The 21,072-nt window shown below is 35.7% G+C and overlaps 1 long non-coding RNA gene across 1 annotated transcript; it reads right to left on the bottom strand.

Annotated features, from left to right (window-relative positions):
* Window positions 1-2,952: 2,952 nt before the first annotated feature.
* Window positions 2,953-16,323, bottom strand: LOC136830758 (uncharacterized). The gene is made up of 3 exons (XR_010850737.1): window positions 16,168-16,323; window positions 12,988-13,179; window positions 2,953-6,392 (listed from the first exon to the last, which is right to left on the bottom strand). It is a non-coding gene; the product is annotated as an uncharacterized lncRNA (long non-coding RNA).
* Between the last annotated feature and the right edge of the window lie 4,749 nt (window positions 16,324-21,072).

Here is a 21,072-nt window from a genome sequence, read left to right as displayed (position 1 = left end):
TCCTGAGTCTGTCAGGCAGCTTTTCATTCCTTGGCTAGGGTATTGGCTTCCCTTTAAAATGATTATAGTCTTCCCTTACTGAGCTTTTGTCCTAGATGCCCTAGCTGTGTAGTTGCTGCTGCATTCACTGTAATCTTGCAATGGATTGTTATTACAAGTTTGGTGTCTTTTTCTTTATATTTTTACCTTTGCTTATTAACGGTTTAAAGTTTTCAAATAGCTTTTCTGTCTCAAGTATCAAGTGCAGCATCTTCACTTAGCTTTTAGTAAACCATTATTTCCCCATAGCATCTTTTCATTAAAAATTTTTAAAAAACCTTTAGTCATCCACAGATGGTGGGTAACTAAAATTTAGATTGTGGTTATTGTTTTCTCCTATAAATGGTTTACAGTCATAGTCTTGACAGGAAAATTTATTTCAACTATACTGTATTGGACATACACTTGTGTTTTTGTTGCAAGTGGGTCTGTTATTCATCACTGAAGTATTAAGCTTCACTAGTCTATTAAGAACCTTTTACTCGTCTGCACGGCTCATTCCCCCTCCATCACTATGACGGTTTAAGCTTTTTCCGTGGAATGCTTAATTTCTTTTAGGTCTTCTCATTTGTCCCTACGTAATAGCTAGCACCCTCTTGTGCTTTCATTCCTTTGCCTTTTCTTCTCCATGGCCTTTTTAATTCATTCCTTTGCCCTTTCTTTTCCATGACCTTTTTAATCTACAATCCCTTTCGTTAAGAGCAGCCTCATTTGTTATTAAAGTTTTCTCAGCTAAAGTCTGATTGCCCACATTAAATTAATTTAATCTCTCGTCATACCTCCATTGTAAAAGAATCGTGTAGTTAATATTTACGCCTTTCCATATAAAGATAAGACTTAGCAGTCCAGGAAGATTTTCTCTGATAAAGACCAAGTCTCAGATCACTTTCATTTTTTAACACTGTGGAGGTCTGTCCTTGCGCTTGCATATTTCAGTAACTGGAATTTCTTGCTTGATAAGTTTTTCTTGGTGGTTATCCAAAATTCTTCCCTGGCCACTTCCTTTAGGTACTGGACTTGAGGAGGCGTTTGGTTGCCCTTCTCAGTGTCCTAGTTGCTTTTAACCTTAATTTTGTTGTTGCATAAAAATATCTTCAAACGTTGCAGCTTCAAAAAAAAATTTTTTTCGTCCGTTCTTAGCATATTTCAGAATGTTTTAGGGCGTGATTTGCTGTGTCACTGGTTTTCACTGTAGCCATCGTGTTAATTTTTTTCATCCATCAGAGAAGTCTCCATTGACTAGAGTTCTTAATCTCATTTGGTTAATTTGATATTGCCTTTGTTATGGGATATATATATATATTTTTTTTTACTGATAGGTCAAGCAATAACTAGGTTTTCGTCGTTACTATTTCCCTTGCAAGTTCAAAAGGCATATGGCTAATGTAAAAAAAAAGGCAAAAGGTATTGCAGCATTGTATGCAGAAAAAGAAAAAAAAGTTAATGGAAATCTGCTTGAAATTTTTCATAATGTGTATTTGAATCACATTTAACTACTGTTGTGAGTGAGACTTTTTACATGCTACTTCACTAACTTAAACTTTCCGGTTTGGTTATAAAAGAACGCCTTGTCATTTTGTTAAGGTTTTTGTCTGTTTTAATGTCATCTAGATTTCATTCTATAGATACTAATGCGTTTTCACACGAAATAAAATCCCTCTCTCAGCCTTAGTATTCAGATATAAGGTATTAGATATGGGTAACATTCATCGATAATAAATTTGCCGTCTTCCTATCTCTGACGTTAAACAAAGGGTTTTGAGCTTTCATGCAAGTTGAACTGACGATGATTCTGTCTGGCGGGTTTAAGGTTTCGAGACTCGCTCTCTCTCAAGGTGTGGGTGTGTTTGCGTAATGGGTTTAGTAATGGTTTGATTTAATATCAAAACAAGGTTGCTATATTGGATTTTCGTTAATGTTGATGTTGGATAAGTTATAGGAGTATTAGGGTTGAGTTAAGGAGTCCAGCAAGTGTGGATAGAGGAAGAAAGGATGGGGTCGACAAGTATTGCACATTCTGTAGTATAACTTCTCGAGCCAATTTCACTGAATCTGGACAATCATTTTACTAACAGAAATACTAAAATTGAAAGTTTCATAATTTAGTTTTAATAGTTAACTTTTATTACATACTGTTATTAAAAAGCGAAGTGTGTCTATTATGAAGAGAAGCCTGTGTCTGAATGTGTTCATTTCGCCATGACGAGGAATTGGAAAAAAAACTTTTACGTTGTTATAAACTCGAAACGCGTATGAACTATTATATACATTAAATGTATCAATGTCTCCAAAAACTAGAATTACCAGCTAATTAAAAAAACTAGACTTGCCAGCTATATTTGAAAAAAAAAATACAGAAAAAGAACCCATGGTGCACAGCTAGTGTCTAAGCTGTAGTCGACTGCACATCGATGTATTTCCCGAACGTGATACTGGATGACACCCTCAGCTATGATGATGTTTGCTCTGTGCTGTAAATTTTCTTCAGGTGTTTGGATTGTAGACACTCCTGAACTGTTTGTGCCTCACTGGGTTTACTGAATCGACTGTTTGTGCATCATGGGGTGTACTGCATCGTGTACATAAATTGTTTGTGCATCACAGGGTGTACTGAATCCAATGTTTGTGCATCATGGGGATCAAGGGGTGTCCTGCATATAGAATTTCAGTTAAACAAGCTTTTCTTAGCAAGACTAACAATAAGCCAAGACAGTATCTCACTGTTGCTCCTCAGCCACTTACATAAGTGGTTCCATAAAAAATCAGATGGTGTTCACACAAAAGCTAGATATTTTGGGGCCCTTTTTGAGAGAAAATATGCCTGTTGTTCTTAGCACTATAAAATGAAGGAAATCTCTAGTGAGCAAATTCTAGACAGTGAACAAAACAGTTTTTGGTGAATAAAACACATTCTGATATTAAAATTTTTCAAATGTTAAATTCATTTAAGACATTGCCAAACATCCGCTTCATACAGACTTGAATACATAGTGAAGTACCAACTTTAATGACTAGTGTAGACGGTCGTTAGGATAATCCAGTTGTAGAGAGCAAGAAAATTTTGTAGGTGATCTTACTGAAAAAATTAAATAGAATTTTATACCATAACTAGTGTACTAGTTAAGTAGTGTGTGTGTGTGTGTGTGTGTGTGGGGCTGGGGGAGGGGTTAGTATCTGAAAAGAGCTTTTGCACTGTATTTGAAATGCTTGCGACTTTCTAGCTTTTCAGATTGTTAGATGTTTAAGACAATGAAATGTGCCATTTTAACTAACGGATTTATTTTCCTACCCCACAGGTGTTAGAGTGGTATCAAGTTCTGCCCAGGAAGGTGTCAAGACGGAGCATGCAGGAGGATCCTGAACAAAGCCTTGAAGCAACAAGCCTGGTTAACTGAGCTGATGATGGAAAGAAAATGTTTACGAAGAGAAGAAAATGGGGATGATTTGATAGAGTAAGAAGAATGGATATAAGGTAAAATGCTACTAATGAAAACAATTGAAAGGTGTAAATACAAAAGTTTGTGTAATAATGCACCTGCTATATTCAAGTGCCTTACGGGAGACAGCACAGGTGTTTTATTTGATGTCTTGTTCTTTTTAGCAAGAGATGGAGAGAGGCTGACAGGAGAGTTCAACAGATTGAGAGCTGCTTATCTCAAGTAGAGTCCAAAGAAATACCTCCCCACCTCCAGCAGGAAGCATAGTCCTGGGGTTATTTGGCGAGTGATCATGCTACAAGTCACACTGCAGAGACAGTGGTTTTAAAGGAAGTGGCCTATGCCATTGTCAACACTAGCAGGAAGATGTGAGCCAAGCTGCTTCACTCAGCTGAAGCAGGCACTGACCTCTGATTTAATATATTGTTAACTCTTGAACCATCCAAGCCCTACAAGTTTGAGGGGATTATGATGTATATTACTTCTATGAGAGGAGTAATATCTTCAGATAAAATGTTACCATAGCATGATATAGCCTACTACACATTCTGAGTGCTCTAGAACTACTACACAAGAAGAGATACTAACAGTTAAGCCTGAAACACTACTTAATTGTGGGTGTCACAGTTCAAGAGTAGGTAGCAAGAGACATTATGATGATTAAGGACACCGAAGGAAATGAAAAGTCAACTTATCGGAAAACAGGGGAAACTGGAACAGCAACTACTATATTGATTATATAGACCATGGCAACATAATCTGAGCAGAAGACTTTCTAAGCGATTTGAGCTACAAGCCTTTCTGCAAGAAAAAAGTAGAAATATGCAGGTGCACTGATGGTCAGAGTGGCCCTGAAGCCTGTGTCAGAAGTAGAAACTCAATACTCTTTATGAAGGAGGGGTCCCATGCGAATTAAATGGGGAGATAACATAAAAGCCACAAGTAAATACCATCACCAGAACTTAATGCAGCGGGACAGAGACAAAATTTGCATCATAAATGTCAGTGGAAAAACTGGGAAAGTGTGGGACATTCCTGGTAGGCCAGACTTGAGATCCAGTTATGGAAAAAACTTGACGCCTCAGTCATCACCGAAGACAAAGATTTTAATGAATTTGGCATGATCATCATACCAAGGAGAGAATAGGGATAATGTTCATGTGAGGTTTATGTTCTGCAAAGAAATATAACCAGGAAGATAGCACCCTTGCAACTTCAATATACCTCAAATAAACATTTTGTGTTATATCTATGAAATGTGGTTTTTCCATTAAGTGCCCAAAAGCTAATTTAATAGAGATGGGCCAAGAAGTAGCAACGGGTGCCATGGCCATAGTGATTTTGTTGGATAAAATCATCTGTACATTTGGTGTGCCCATGGAGTAACACTGACCAAGGAAAGACTGCAGAGATATCTGCATATTGATCCAGGAGAAAGTTATTGGTTGCTTGACAAAGAAAGACCCAAGTCTGAACGTGGAAAGATTGGCCATGTTTGTCAAACTGAATGGGACATTAACCCAGGTTTGTGTGGCGTGGGAGGTGTCACCAAGTATGACTCTACTGTATACTCCCCCTGCAAAGATTATTGGTCGTGAATTGAAGCTAATAGTTGACCTATTCACACACAGGAAGACTGCTAGAAGAGAAATTCCCACAGGAATTGAAATAAACTATATGAAATACCTCTCCAATCAAGAAATAAGTTGCTCTTGCAACATTGTGAAACCAAGGATTGATTGCTTTAACATTCAGGGCTCATGTGAAATCTAGGATTGATTGCTTTAACATTCAGGACTCAAAACTGTTTAAAGTTGGTGACAGTCTGGCAGAACAACCATTGGAAAAAAGTTAAAAACTAGCAAAACTAAGTGACTGGTAAGGATGTTTACTGGATCTAGGGTGTGACATAAGATTCAGGGGTCATTAATTGTTAAGGCTAACAGACTGTGCCACTTATGTTGGAAAAAGATGCAAACACCCTTTAGTAATCCCTCTAAGGGATATTAGCATGGATGGTTTATAATAATGAAGTTACAGATTGGTGGGTAATCCACAGTTACTTGTAACATGTATGTCGAGTCACTGTAAGTGCAGTATCACTATTCACCAAAAAGCAATTTAAGTTTTTCTACAGTAAAAACATTTTGTACCACAAACACTAAGTTTAATTGCAGACTATATGAACTTTGTAGGCCTGGGGTGCATCTTCGTCTTAATGAGACCTGCATTGTTTCAAAGAGACTTGGTTTCTTCAGACTTTGATAGAAATAACAATGGGTCGAGTACTGAGTTGCCATCACCCACCGGTGCAGTCCTTTTGGTCACCACCATGTTCGGCAAGATTGCCGATTAAACTCGCCACAATCAGTTTCTGGCTCTCCTAGATCCAGGTCCACCATGATAAGTGCCACTGTCAGTTGTCCATGGCTGGATCCAGCAGTGTTGCACTTCTTCCCCAATCACTCACCAGTTCTGGAGGTACAGTATGTAGTTCCTTCTTCCTATGAAGGTTATATATAGCCAAACTTTGTCACTTGGTGGTTTCTTTAACCACCATATCTGGTTTTCATGGTTATAAACAGTCTTCTGCTTGATGTTTTTCATTGTTTATCCATCAACTTCTGAATAACCTTTTAAGTTTTTTGAGAAGTTCCTCTTCTGGCAGTCTCATTGTAGCCTAAATTCAAGACCAGTGATCTACATGGGATTATCAAGTGATTTTTGTCCAGCTGAATTTCTCAACCTTTGTGATCAGACTTGAATCTCAGTGGTGGTGGTCTCATACTTTTATGCCAAGCATCTCACAGGAATCCTTATTCTCTGGGGATTCACAGCAGCTCATCTGATCAACATGTCGCTCCATAGGTATACCTGCTTCGTGATCTAATATGATGCCGTGAGCAATCCATGCACCTGTGGAGATTTCCATAAAGAATTAATAAAACAGAGAAGATAGTAAGATAGTGGTGTTTATCTTGAATATGGCCCTTAAAACTACCAGGTTTGGATTACTTGCTTAAACAGCAATCTTCATAGATACAATTTTCAGAACATTATTCAGTCTCCCCAAATGTTTTTAAAATTACAGTAAAAATGTACTAAAAATATGCTGGTAGTTGCTGAATTTCTTAAAGGGAAAATGAAAGTTCACTTTAAACAAAATGTTTACAGTTTGGAAAAATTGCTAAAATTAACACTACATATAATACCGAGAGGAAAATCATTCACTATAAACCAAAAAAATATTTGAAAGAATTTCAAATGTTGAAAATGAATTATTAAAAAGTAACGGAGCTAAAATATGCTTACTATCCACCTTGAAAAAAATGTTCACATTCAATGTGGATAATGAAAAACTCCCAAAACTTCTCGAGAGGGCAATTGATGAAAATTATCCTTTCATGTTTATTGGAAAAAAAAATCAAGCACTTTCATGTTTATTGGAAAAAATCAACAATTTGAGAATACCAAACAATTTTGATGAAAACTTTGATTACTCGATATCTGTGAGCCAATTAATAACAAACTAATAAATGGTTAATACTGTATTATCAATCATCTCAAACCACCTTACTGGCTATATGTGGACCCTTTTTAAAACTAAGGAATATAAAAATTACTGGTATTCCTTTAGCACCTTCAAATTTGTAGAACAAATCTGAAACAGAGTTGAACAAAGATACCTTTATAATGTAAATGCTGTGTGTTATCACCTGACACAGTTGCTATGCATTTAAACCAATGGCTCACATTTATGAAAAACCTGAGATGCCAAATCAGTGGCATTTTTCCTAAGTAACTATTATGGCATCTTTCCTAAGTAATTTATTACTTATTAACATATGTCCATGTGGGCTGGGCTGCACTGAGTACTAAAACCCCAAAAAATGCAAGCACAGCATATCAAAAAATGCTTGGAGGAAGAAAACCAACACAATTACTTATGAGAGGCTGTACTACATGCCATGTTAAAATAATAGAGGTCAGCCAAAAAATTTAAGGTATGTAGCACCAGTGAAATGCCCAATAAATTAGAACTAAAGGGTTTGCCAAACAAGACAAGATCAATACAAAAAAAGGAAGCTTCAGGGCATGACAAAGTAGTGTACATCGAAAGGGAATGACCAATTAAGAGTAAAGAAAAAACCAAAAGTATGAAAAGTCATACTGAAGGGAAAGACACAGCAATAATAATAGTGAAGGGTGTTGCAAAGCAATTTTCAAAAAAATTCAACTTAAGGACATGATAAAACATCAGAAATAAAGGACATGACAAAACAATTACATACCGTAAGGTCAATATAAAAGCAAAATATATAATAGCAAAACTGTAATACTTATATATGCATTACAAAGCAATACAACCTGCAAGAGAAATTAAACACAGATTGAGGGCATGCAAAAGCAAGAATGCACTTAAGGTATTCAATATATGATAAAATTATGGCAAAATGGGCCTGTAGGAAACAGCATAATGCAAAAATAAAAGAACAGCAGGCTTAATTTTAAGCTGAAAAAGCAAGCCTAATGTCCATTATGCTAGCAGAAAATATGAAGGTACAAGTGCTAAGGATTAAAAACTAATGCCATAACTAAATTTGAGTTTGATTTGACAAAAACTACAAACTATAAATTAATGCTATAAATTTACAAACTGGGGCAACAATGTTACAAAACTTGGAAATGATGTTGCAATTATTGTTTTAAAAACAAACATGCAATGGCATACACTGAAGTTAAAGATTTTTAAAATTTCCTAGTCACGAAGCTTTTTTTATACTGCTTTACAAAATTTGTCTCCAAATATTCTGATGAGAAAAATATAGCTCACTGATACTAAATATATGCAATATTCTAAACTAATGAATTATACAAATTTACTCAAGCTCAATGTTATCTTCCACTTTGAGGAGCTATAAACAATGATAAATGCACAATGATTTTAAAGCTTTGCTGTGTAATTTTTCATTCCTAGAGAGCCAATTTATGTTGTACACCCGTTGACTATTGGCTAGTTTTCAAACCAATAAAATAAGCAAATCTTTTAAACATGAATGACTTACAGAGTACATTTAATGACTCAATCTTATTTACTGTGATTATGGATTTTGCCACAATCCATTAGCATAAATTCCCCAAAACCTAATCAAAGGTAATTACATAAAATCACTACATCTAGAGGCTGATAGTCATAGAAGAAAGCTCCTGAAGTCTATAAAAAGTCTTGGAGAACAGTGCATTTCTGCCACTAAACCTTGGATACCTAGGGTTTTCACAGAAAGCCTAATGTACCCTATGGGATATTACATCTATGAGTAAAATCAATCCAAAGGGTTAGGAAGGAAATTGAGTGGTTAACATCTCTTCAAAGAAACAGTGTTTATGATGGACGTCTGACCTCAAATGACAAAGAAGAAACCAGTCCAAAGCATGTGTAGCAAGACAGCAGCTTGCAGGTAGTGCAAAAAAGGGGGAAAATCAGAAATCTGCCATATATGAAATGAACATTGGAATGAAAAAAAGAATAACCTTATCCAACTTAATGATAAAATTAAGATATCAAATAAGGTAAAAGTGTACATAAGTAATGGCCGAATTATTTAACAAGCACTAGGCTGCAAACAAAAATTTTTTTACAAATTCCTTAATCATGTATAGAATGTTTGTTTACAGAAGGAAGGAAGGAATATAGGATTTAGGCTACAGGACAAGTGCTGAGCCTCTGAGGTCATTCAACACTAAGAGGCAACTGACAGCAGAAAGGTTTGAAAGGTGTAAAAGGAGGAAAACCTCGCAGTTGCACTAAGAAACAACTGATACAATAGGGGTGAAAGAAAGATGGAAGAGAGAATGTGAACAGCTAGGGGCTGAAGGGATACTGCAAAAAACCTTGAGTAAAGCCTATAGTGCACCACGTGAGGTACACTGATGGCGCTACCCCCTTACAGAAGGTGACAGAAAAGGCAAAGCACAAAAAGCCATTTAAGGCTAAAACAAAAGGCTGTTTTAATTCAATATATTCATTACATAATATAGGCAGGGGTTTCAGAGAAGTTGGAAATCACTGACAGGATTAGCAACTTTTGATCTGGGCAGAGAAATTGCTGCTATGGGTGCAATAACAGCAACTAAAATTTGTGGCCAAGAGGGCAGGGATCCAGAATATTTCAGTGTTTACACTTGGTCTTTTCAATTATCTTAGGTGCTAATTTTATTGCACCTAGTTCTGCTATTAACACAGAAATGCGGTTTGATAAAGATATATTTGTTTCATTCATTGACATGACAGCAAACCCTACATCTAATGCAGATCTGGAGACCATCAGCATAAGTTGCATAGTGAGAAACTCTGCATCTTGTAGTTTTCATATTACTTATTGTTTGGACCTTATTGAATTGAATGGAATACAGAATTTTAGACCTTACAGGATACAACAGAATATAGAATTTAGGCCAAAGGCCAAGCACTGGGACCTATGAAGTCATTCAGTGCTGATAGAGAAATTGAAAGTAAGGTGGTTTGAAAGGTGGAACAGGAGGAAAAACCTCACAGTTGCACTACAAAACAATTGTTAGAGGAAGATGGAAGGGAATATGAATGGAGGCACAGCATAATAACGAATGAAAAAGGTTGCAGCTAGGTCCAGAGGGACACTGCACAGACCATTAAGTAATGATGGCACTAGCCACCCCCACAAACATTGGACCTTATACACAATCTGAAGAGTATGTTCTACTTCTAGAATAATTAGGTTCCCCACAGAAGTTACTGATTTGTTTAGACTATTAACTTAAGCTTGGGAAGGTTATAGGTGGTTATTTATGAAAATGTCTCTTCATACGTCTTAGGCTCTAAGAGTTTTCTGACTGAATTTAAAGCATCTTCACATTTACCTTTTACATATAAGCAACATAAGGTTTCATGTTCAGGGTGCACAAAATATTGGACCTAAGAATCACTGTACGTTTATTGTTAGGATGATGGGTATTACTTCCACCCTCATTTTGTTCAGTTTCTTAGTTTTGCTTTCTTTTAACATCTTTACATAAAAAAACAGCATCTGGGTTTTTCAACAGAGCACTGAAATACTCTTGAGGAAGACATACGTCAACCTAAGTCATCCATGTAAACATTATTTTTAACCTGGTAGTTAACTGATCTGCAATGCCATTACTTGCCTGAGTGAACAGTATACTGAAATGAACACTACTTTGAGGAACTATATTTTCAAGTGTGTATTAAGAGTAAACATTATGGATAAGTACATAAAATATGAATCAGTTAAGAAATTTATAATGAATATTGGCCAGTGTCCATGAAGGGTTTAAATATTCTGAAAACTGAATATCGACACATGGTGTTAAATGCTTTTTGTTAATCATAGGACATAACTGTACTATAGCTATGTCAATGTTTAAAGACTAATAGGATATAATCTGAATAAGCTCATGTCCCCAAGTTGATCAATAGTTTCGAAACTCAAACTGTGATGGAATTGAAATGGTAGACCTTTAAATATACTGTACCATGTTAGTCTGACTCTGACCATTTCTTTTACTTATTTTATGTTGGAAAAAATGAGGACATGCAAAAAAGCATTTAGTGTTAGCTTTCTATTCTCCATCATACAGCGTAGAACATCACTTCTTACAGACTAAGCCACTGAAATTAAAAAGTCCATCCATGGAGTTGGCCAGACCAACAGAATATTTTAAAATACTGTGCTTGGTTCTATCAAACTCAAGACTTAAAAATGTTAAATACACAAAATTCAGGGGAAAATGACCTAATTATCATATGAGCCTTCACAAAATACCTGTCCCAAGAGCTACATAATCTTTATACAGTACAACACTAATTAGTAAAACCTTCATAAATCTTGATTCAAAACTTTGGAGGGAAGAACACTTTGCCTAAAAACCAATTTTCATCAGATATGAATAAATAACTAAGAAGTGTTGTCTGAAATGAAAGAAGGGTCCACCTGTGTATAGGGTGTAAAAAAGTAAAATGCTGGGATACAGAATGACTAAATTATTTGACATCATGGCTGTTACAGTCACCAACACCGATACTAATTAAAATGTTACATTTAGTTTACTCTCTGGATATTTAAAGAATAAACAGAGTTCATTAAAAATTATGACCACCAACCGTAAAAATTAAAATATGAAAGTGTAAACAAATCTTTAATATACAACCAGTGCCTAAATCAACTAAAGATGCCATTGGCATCATATACAATTTCTCCAATAAGGGCTATGGCAAGAAAGTAACTGCCATCTACGACATCTGGCTTTGAAGAGAAGTCTATTTCCTAAGTCCTCGAGTAGGGGTTTCAATTAATAAGTATCTCAATGTCAAACCAACTAGGCAGTCATCACTGTACAACAAGGCTGAAGCCCATATTCCTGGCATACTGCAATACTTCTATGGAGAACTCACCCATTTTCTCTTTATTTTCTTTTCACCTGTTTCATTCTAGTGTTCTTGTCTTACAGCCCTAAAAAACACTTCTGATTATTGCAAGAAATCACTGCAAGAAAGCAGACATCACCTTGGAAGACAATCTGCTGCTGCTTTTGTTGCTAATTTGACAACTGGCTTACTTTAATTATTAAGGTGGCTCAAATGTAGCCAAACCCATTTGCTGGGGCTGAGCACATTACATGAATACGTCATCCCCATTCCAATTTCCTTACCGGACAAACCAGGCAATGCCATGAGTCATACCCCCTGAAACCATTTGAATTCAAGGGTTCAGTTCTAAAATATTCCCAACACTGAGACATCAATTTGGTTAGTATACTAATACTTCTCATGTCTGAACACCATCAGGTGGTTGATAGACCACCTCAGATATTACTGGCTTAAAAAATATACTCCATTCCCAGTAATGGTAACCATTTTTTATCATCAGGACAGTGAAAGAAGTCGAAATGGTTGGACAGCAGATCGGATAAAGCTGATAAAATGTCAAAGAACATTTCAGAGGTTGCATTGAGATTCTCTTGGTTCACAAGTCCACTTGTCCATTTCACAACTTCAATTTAGAATACAGATACATGTGACTTCAACAAGGCATTCTCACACTACTACTGCACATTTCCTATGGAGAGGGTGGGGCCACATAGGTCTACTAGCTGAAGCATCAGCAGATACTGCCTATGGCTGACCTGAGTGGAATAGCGGCTTGATGATAAATGTTTATGCATGTTTTATGTCTATACAGGGACTTGTCCTTTGCCTCAGCTGCTAATCAGTGACCTTTAAATCTTTTAACTCCTTAAATGAGCTTCATCTAAATTGTTTACCTCTAGGTACAAAATGTCTGGATTTATTCAAACCTTGATACAAACTAAGCACTCTAAACATTTCTTTGCATCTCATTAAATTTAATTATAGTACAAACACTTTCCCTTCAAAGCACATTTAATACAATGAACGATACACAAAATTTCATCTGTAGACACTTGGTACTTGAAAGTACCTCTTCAAATACCTTACCTTCATGATTCAATATTTTCTAACAACTCTTCAAGTAGAGTCCTAAGAGACCTCATTAGCAATATGGATAGTTTGTAATACCAATCAAATAAAGGCTTCTTTGGATAGTCTGAAATATTTTGCAGCTCCTCTGGTCAACAGCTCTTGGGTTGATACTTTGAACAATTTATCCTGCACTACCTCATCCCTGATCTGTAAAGAAAATATCCTGGGTTATAATTTATATCTACAAGTCATACATTTTGCAAATTATTTCACTGTCACTCAAAAGGTGTAATGTGCTCTTTGAAAATAAAATTTAATTCATATGGTTTGCATTACAGTAGTTAAATTTGATGCAACACCACCAACACAGAGCAAACATTTACCTAACAGATAAAAATAACTGATTGGTAAACTGAAGAATGACTGAATATGTTTTGTAAAAATGATGAAGATAGACCTAAACCACTATTGTATCATTTAATAGTAATACTATTCACTTCAACATACAGATTATCTAATAATCATCCCACTTGTCTTACATTTCATCAACCTGCTCCCTGGATTAAGTAAATGTAAATTCCCTAGGATATTTGTTCTAGCTTACTGGTCACTCTAATGGCCTCTATGTACTACATAAGTCTTGCTGACTACTTTTGAGTTGTGGATCATACACTTCATTTTAATCTAAAACCCCTGCTCTTATTTGCTGTACTCCTATGATGCTGCAGTGACTTCTTGGCATTGAATGCCTAGCAATACGGCACAGAACTATAAACTGTTACTTCATATAATATATACAGTATATATGCACAAAGCTGCACACTTCCACTGAAGCTACTAAAGTGGTAGGTCAACTGAATGTAAAAGCACTGATGGATGTTTAGTGAAAACCACTAATAGCACAACAGCTTTTGTGAAAATCACATTTGACCCTAAGTACTATACGTACTAAGAATAAGGGAATTTAAAAACATCCTGATACTGCACACTATGGCCACCTGCCTGGGAACACAGAAATTCAGTGGGTTTTGATTGACAGAAATACCTACAAAGACTAGATATAAATTGACATTCAAAATGCCTGTAACATGAAAAATGTACAAAACTAATATTGTCAAAGCTGAACTAATTTTCAATAAAAATGGACAACTGTGAACTTATCAACACTGTGCATCCACATGATGTCAACTGGGGTTCCAGGGGAAGCCTGGTCAGGGCATAATGACTTAGACAGATCAGCTTAAGGGGAGATCAGGTTGGGATAAATCCTTGTCGATTATACCTTTGACCTGCTTTGGAGTGGGCCGTGACCAGTGGAGATAATGTGCACAACTCTTTTGCACTTTTACCCCAATGCCTTAAGAGTGAGATTAAAGATAACAGTATCGATCGGCAAAGGTAATATTTTATTGCATTTTGGACTTTGAAAATATTTCATTTTCTTGTTTTAAAGTTTCTTGAACATTTCTTAGTAACAAATGAGTTTGGAGACACTGGACCCCATCCTTATGTCCTACACTTCTGGGGACTGCATCGGGAAGAAGAGTTTTTGGGTGGGGAAAAATACAAAATGACTGAAATGCAAGGATCTCAATCCCATTCATAGTTCTCATACACATTAAAGTTAAGTTTATGGATTGTTTTCAAATTATTATTAAGCTCTAAGGTAAGGTCTGGGTAACCTAGGTTGGGTTAGGATAGGTCATTGGCATTCAAAACAAACATCAGAAACATTCAAAGCACACATTAAAACATGAAAATTATACTTTCAAGTCCAAAATGGGATAAAGTCGAACCATAGAACAGCTCCGCATGGGCTATTACCTTGGAAATTGACTTTTTCTATAGTATTTTGGTTGCTTATCAACAATTTACCATTATTTTTGGGGGTTGACTGTAATTAATCTCAGAACTGATATGTTATTGTAAGTTGGCCATCCTGGAATACTATCATGCATGCATAGTGTTATAGGGGAACTTTTGGTAAAAAAGTGGTTTCCTTCATCAGGGGGGTGGAGCCCCGATAAGAAACAGCTAGGTTAGGTTAGGGTAAGTTAGGTTAGTATAGTTCCTTTTATAATTTTCCTTAGCCAATCCCTTCTTGACCATATGGCTCCCTTCTTGACCGTATGGCTCCCTAATGACTTGCACATGTGCCCATTCCATAACAACAACATGGGACCAGTCTTTCCATAACAACATGAAAGTCTGGTCAAAAGGGTCCCAGTGATATTTTGAGATATGAGGTTAATATTATTGACCAACAATAAGAGGCAACACTAAAGTATAGAAAAATAAATTTCAAAGTAATAAATATGTTTTTTTGATGTAAGATAATGGTTTTGGGTAAACATATGTACAATTTATTGGTGCTATGAGACTTTCTCTGAAAAACACAAAACATCAGTGTTCTGAGATTGGTATGGAATATAAAGTTTAGGCCAGAGGCCAAATGCCGAGACCAATTCAACGTTGAATTGAGCACATAAAAGTAAATTTGTGCAATGAAACCATTGTTAAGAATGGGTGGAAAATAAGATCAAAGGAAGAGAATGTGCATGGAAGGGGTTCCAGCAAGTGGACCAAAAAGGGACATAATTTCCGACGAAAGGACCAGTGTTTTGGGGTTCTTAACAGATCAAAATTAATATCAAAGATTTTTGCTCCATCAATTTGTGAAACCAAAAAGACCTTCGGTTGTACATACAACCTTTGTTGATTAACCTAAAGTCGTTCTAGGCTATGAATAAAACACCAACCCTATAGAATGGCCAGGTAAAGGAAGACTCCAGCCAGCCATTTCCAAAGGTGGTCACATTTTTGCATGAAAAACCATTTTAACCCTTTAACTTGTCTAAAAATACCAACTAACGTAAACTAGGGGTGTTTACTGGTTACAATTTTGCCCGGTATTGTCTTACCTTAGTCATTTTTCTCTGCTATTAGGCATTTGTTATGTATTGAGAAGAATTTTTTGTTTTGATGGACGAAAAAATATAAATAAAGGGAGGTTCGAAAAATATGATAAATTCCTGGTCCAGCAAGTGCACATAACTTGTTAATGCAGTTTCATGTGCAAGTATTACCCTAAACCTCTTGTTTAGGAGAGTAGCCTAGGCTAGAGAAAGTTGTTTTGATAGCCTACCTGTATTACATATTGTATATACCGTGAAATTGGTATTTCCCAATATTTACCTTGAAAATCACTATCGTCACACTGATGCACCAGTAGAATGTCAAATGCAGATAAGAAAAAATGATAGTCGGTCAGAATGGACAGCACAATCCGGAGTCCGTGACCGGCAGGGAACAGTACAGCTGGTACACCATATCTCAAGACAGTATTACCAATCTCTGTCAACGGGTAATTACAAAATTTCCCACAAAAAACTCGTCAGTTATGGTTACAGGGTTTACATAATTTATTTATGGTTTTAGGGTTTACATAATTTACAAACTAATTTGATTATGTTCTTATCTAAACTTTCCAACGGAAGATAACGTATGTTAAACAGGGTTGAGAATGACTACAGCCATTGTTACCAGCCTGAACAATCCAGTGATTCGAATATTTCCCAATATAAAAAACTCGTTCTATGTATTTTTCGGTCTATATTAGGCTACAGACTGATCATTTCAGTTATTTACTGCATTCTGTACACGTAATATAATAATATACAAAATATAAAGACGAAGAGTTTTAAAATGTACACCCCTTGCCTTTTAAGTAGTTTCAATGTCTTTCCTCACATGATTGACGATAAGATGGGGACCGAGGATCGGGGACAGTAGTGGCCGGTATAGTTTATATTTAGAAATGATTTACTTAGATAATTGATGATCAAGGAAAATGTATCAGCTGAATATGAAAATACCTTATAATTATGGGAATATACATGCAAAATTAATGAAGAATAATCTGGATTGACAAACGGGTAGAGAAAATGAGCTCTCTCTTGCTATTTATTTAGAATCCACACCCTTGATGCATGCAGTCGTTAGTCCAAAGTTGTCCAAGATATTTGGGAACAAGATTGACATATGATGCACGCATATTATCTCTGCATATTAGAGAGATCTCATAAGGACTTTTAGAAAATGCATGATAAAACTTACGATAACGAATGTATAACAAAAGTATGTTTATTTTATTTGTGTGGATGGTAATCCCAAGTATATAATTTTCAGCAACTCGAGAGACCAATAAAAGAATGTACATTTAGTGATTAAACATATTCTACGTGTTTTGCTTGAATTTTACATTAAGAAATGTCACTGTAAACATTAAAGGAACTTTCGTCTGTTTTAGAACTCACTTCAGCTTTTTATCATAAGTTAAAAATTACTTATATACAAATATAAAGGCTGAGACTGATTAAATACCCATACATTTGATAACCTAAATATGTTTACCGTAAAATTTCATGGCAGCATTCTGGTAATGAACAAAGACTTCTACTCTTTTGTAAGCTACCATAACATACATGAGTTATTGCTATATTATTTTTTATCATTTCATTAGATGAATCCTATTCACATGGAACAAGCCCTCGGGGACACTGATCTGCAATTCAAGCTTCCGAAGAACGTTGTTTTCAGACTTCCACCTCCTTCCCACACTGCAGCAGTAACTGATACAAAGCCAGCGATAGTTTCATCGCCATGGGGAGGCGCGAACTCGTGACTTCTGAGCGGCATGCCACGACACTAGCCACCATACCAGCTGACCAGTAAAGAAAGAGAAGCTGACTCACTTTCAATTGAGGGATTCCGTCAAAAGCTCATTTCCGGAATCACGAGTTTCGGGAAGAAAAAACGGAAAATACTCAGTAGTATGACTTTGGGGTTTATAAAATTTTCTATAAGATTTCCGAAGTTCAAAAAGCATTTAAAATTCCTTTTTTGGTTATAATGAGTTTTAGCCAAAATGAACTATAATGGCACAATGACAAGAAATACAAGTTCCAAATCAAACTACGATATAAACGTAGAGGAATTAATACAGTAAACATTACAAAGAAAAGAGTTCTATCTTAAAAGTCTCAATAGCCGTTAATGACTTAAGACATGCATTACTTAAGACATTAAATGTTTTCTTCCTAACTCTTTGGAATCTAGATATTAGAATTAAGACAAGACATGGACAGTATTTCGGTCAGAGAAACTTCACGACATTTTGGGAATTGCAAACTCACAGAGAATTGATGAGGAAGAGCATTAGCTTTTGAAGACGGCTAATGGAAGCTTGCTCTCCAAGAACAGAGGAAGAAGCATTATCATGTCCTGCTTTTATCTGTTATCTTACATTTTAGTCATTTATAAAAATTAAATAGACCAGGACAATGCACCCACGAATAATAGTGATGGTTCGTCTTTCGCAATTATCAAGAGAAAGTGGATTAACAAGTATTTGTTTTATAACACCAAAGTCTGCCATATATATATATATATATATATATATATATATATATATATATATATATATATATATATATATATATATATATATATATATATATATATTAATATATATATATATATATATATATATATATATATATATATATATATATATATAAAATATATATATATATGACAACTGACAAACAGTGCTGCCCAGGAAAACTTTGAATGACAACTGACAAACTCTCTCTCTCTCTCTCTCTCTCTCTCTCTCTCTCTCTCTCTCTCTCTCTCTCTCTCTCTCTCTCATTTTTTCCTCTTTCCTCCCTAACTCTCACTTCTCACCTCACCTCCTCTCCCTCTCAATCTCTCCTGCTCTCTCTCTCTCTCTCTCTCTCTCTCTCTCTCTCTCTCTCTCTCTCTCTCTCTCTCTCTTTCTTTCTTGTTAAGCTAGTTGTTTCAATTACACTGCCCAGCATTTTTGACATTTTATATTTCACCCCTTCCCATAACCCATTCTTATCGGGGCTGAATTTGGTCTTATAGGGCATCTCAGCGGCCTCGAAAACTTTGGATTAAACACTAATATCTGTCATTTTTTACATTTTTTTTTCACCCCTTCTCACCCGCCCCTCCTATTGGGGCTGAACTTAGACTTAAAAGGGCATCAGGAGTGTCACCATTTATCTCAGCGACCTCGAAAACTATGAATTACACACTAATATCTGTCGTTTTCGGTTATTTTTACATGTTACCCCTTCCCCCGCCCTCTGGTGCAATTGATGTCTTGTCCCCACAGTATTCTTTTCCAGATAGTAAGCCATATGTATACTGAAATGAGGTATGATAAATTCATAGTTTATTCAGTTACTAAGTCTACAGGCAGAACCTGTTTTGGGGAAGCCCTTCCCACTCCACCCCCTTTGGTGCCCTTTGGTGCTAGTGATGTCTTAGGAGAGCTGTTAATCAGCTCAGGTGTCTGGTTAAACTAAGATATGCTTATTAAATTAGTGATGTCTTAGTCCCCACAGTATTCTTTTCCAGATAGTAGGTCATATGTACAGTATACCAAGTTTGGATGAAATTGCTCAATGCGTTTCAGAGTTATGTTGGAACACACACACATACACACAAACAGACATCCATATATATATATATATATATATATATATATATATATATATATATATATATATATATACATATATATATGTGTATGTGTGGATGTATAGTGGGTGTGTGTGTGTGTGTATTTGTGTGTATGATCGACAATTTCAATACACTAAACTGTCCAGTTAAAGCAGACAAATACAGCAGATACAAACAATTAATTCTCTTTCACTCTGACCTTTATACCATAGGAATCTGTTATTAAGGTCGCTCAGTGAAATTTAATAAACAATTTAATATAACGCCAAAAATAAAGCTTCCAATAACTTGCAATGTACATACCAGTGTACAGGATATATGAAACTAATAATATTGCTTCAGTATTTTTACGAGGAACATTATTGACTTTATAACTGAAACAAAAATACATCCCACTGCTTACGTCTCAAAGGTACATCTGGTCACAGACTGTAAGAGGAAATCGATACTCATGTAAAGCCTTTAAAACCTAAGTTATTACTTTTCTAACAATCATTCGAATAATAATGGTTGATGTTATTAACCATTTATGAATGGAGAAGAAATAGATTAAAGTATTAAATAGTGCAATTTTTAGATGTACTTATATGGTTGTTTTCTTTCGTTTAATTAGTTCTTACTTTTTGAATATTTTGTATTAATTAATGGTAACTTGCCACGAATTAAAAACGAAGTTAAGGAAGCGCCAGCACGATAAAAATTAATTGAATCGTGCCATTACAATTAAAACTTCTGGCAAAATCTATTAATAATCCGGTGACATTCGCTGACAACTCGAAAAAAGGATGAAGCGAATTTCCGAGGGCGAATTTGAAAAAAAAAATTTCTTCGTCAAGCTCACTAGTTTCATATGTTTTATCAAGTATCCCTAAATTAGGCAAGAATTCGAGCACGTATGATCAACTAACAGCCTCTGCAACTGCGTTCCGTCAAAAGCACAAGACACAAACCTCTCAAAAAACTGAATGACATGAAACGATGGATCCGGGCCTTCGCATCATTTTTAACGTTTGATATTTTCTGCCGGAACGACTCTCGAGACATTACTTCCTTCTTTACTGCCGTCTGCAAAGGGAATTTATGACGAGGGCGTTTTTAAGTTACCTTCGCCAATTCCCGAGGGATAAGTAAAAGCAACTCTCCGCGAACCTCGAAGATGGCGAAGGCGGAATGATATTTTCGACTTTCATGCAACAGAAACCATGATTGTTGCAGTCCGTGGAAAATATTCATGTCATATGAGAGGGGACAAAATTAAATGAATATGTTTAAATAAGGCGAATTTACTGTAAGCGTTCTGATGTAAACATAATTTTTTATACAAATGAAGCACACAAACACACTATGAGGCCGAAAAATCATTTGTGGCATGAACGTATATAAGAAGTAACATGACGGTCGTATCACTTTGATAAATATCTGCTCCTGACATATTTGGATGTAAAAAAAGGTAACGAAACCTATAGATAAAATTAGATGCCGAGGCTTTGGGATCCTTTAAATTCGCCAGCAGGAGAATATTAAAATCATAATAAACTGTATAAAATT

The sequence above is a fragment of the Macrobrachium rosenbergii genome, chromosome 47 (genome assembly GCF_040412425.1).
Source record: "Macrobrachium rosenbergii isolate ZJJX-2024 chromosome 47, ASM4041242v1, whole genome shotgun sequence".
NCBI lineage: Eukaryota > Metazoa > Arthropoda > Malacostraca > Decapoda > Palaemonidae > Macrobrachium > Macrobrachium rosenbergii.
Note: the sequence above shows the minus strand (reverse complement) of the source record. Positions and strands in the feature narration are given on the sequence as shown.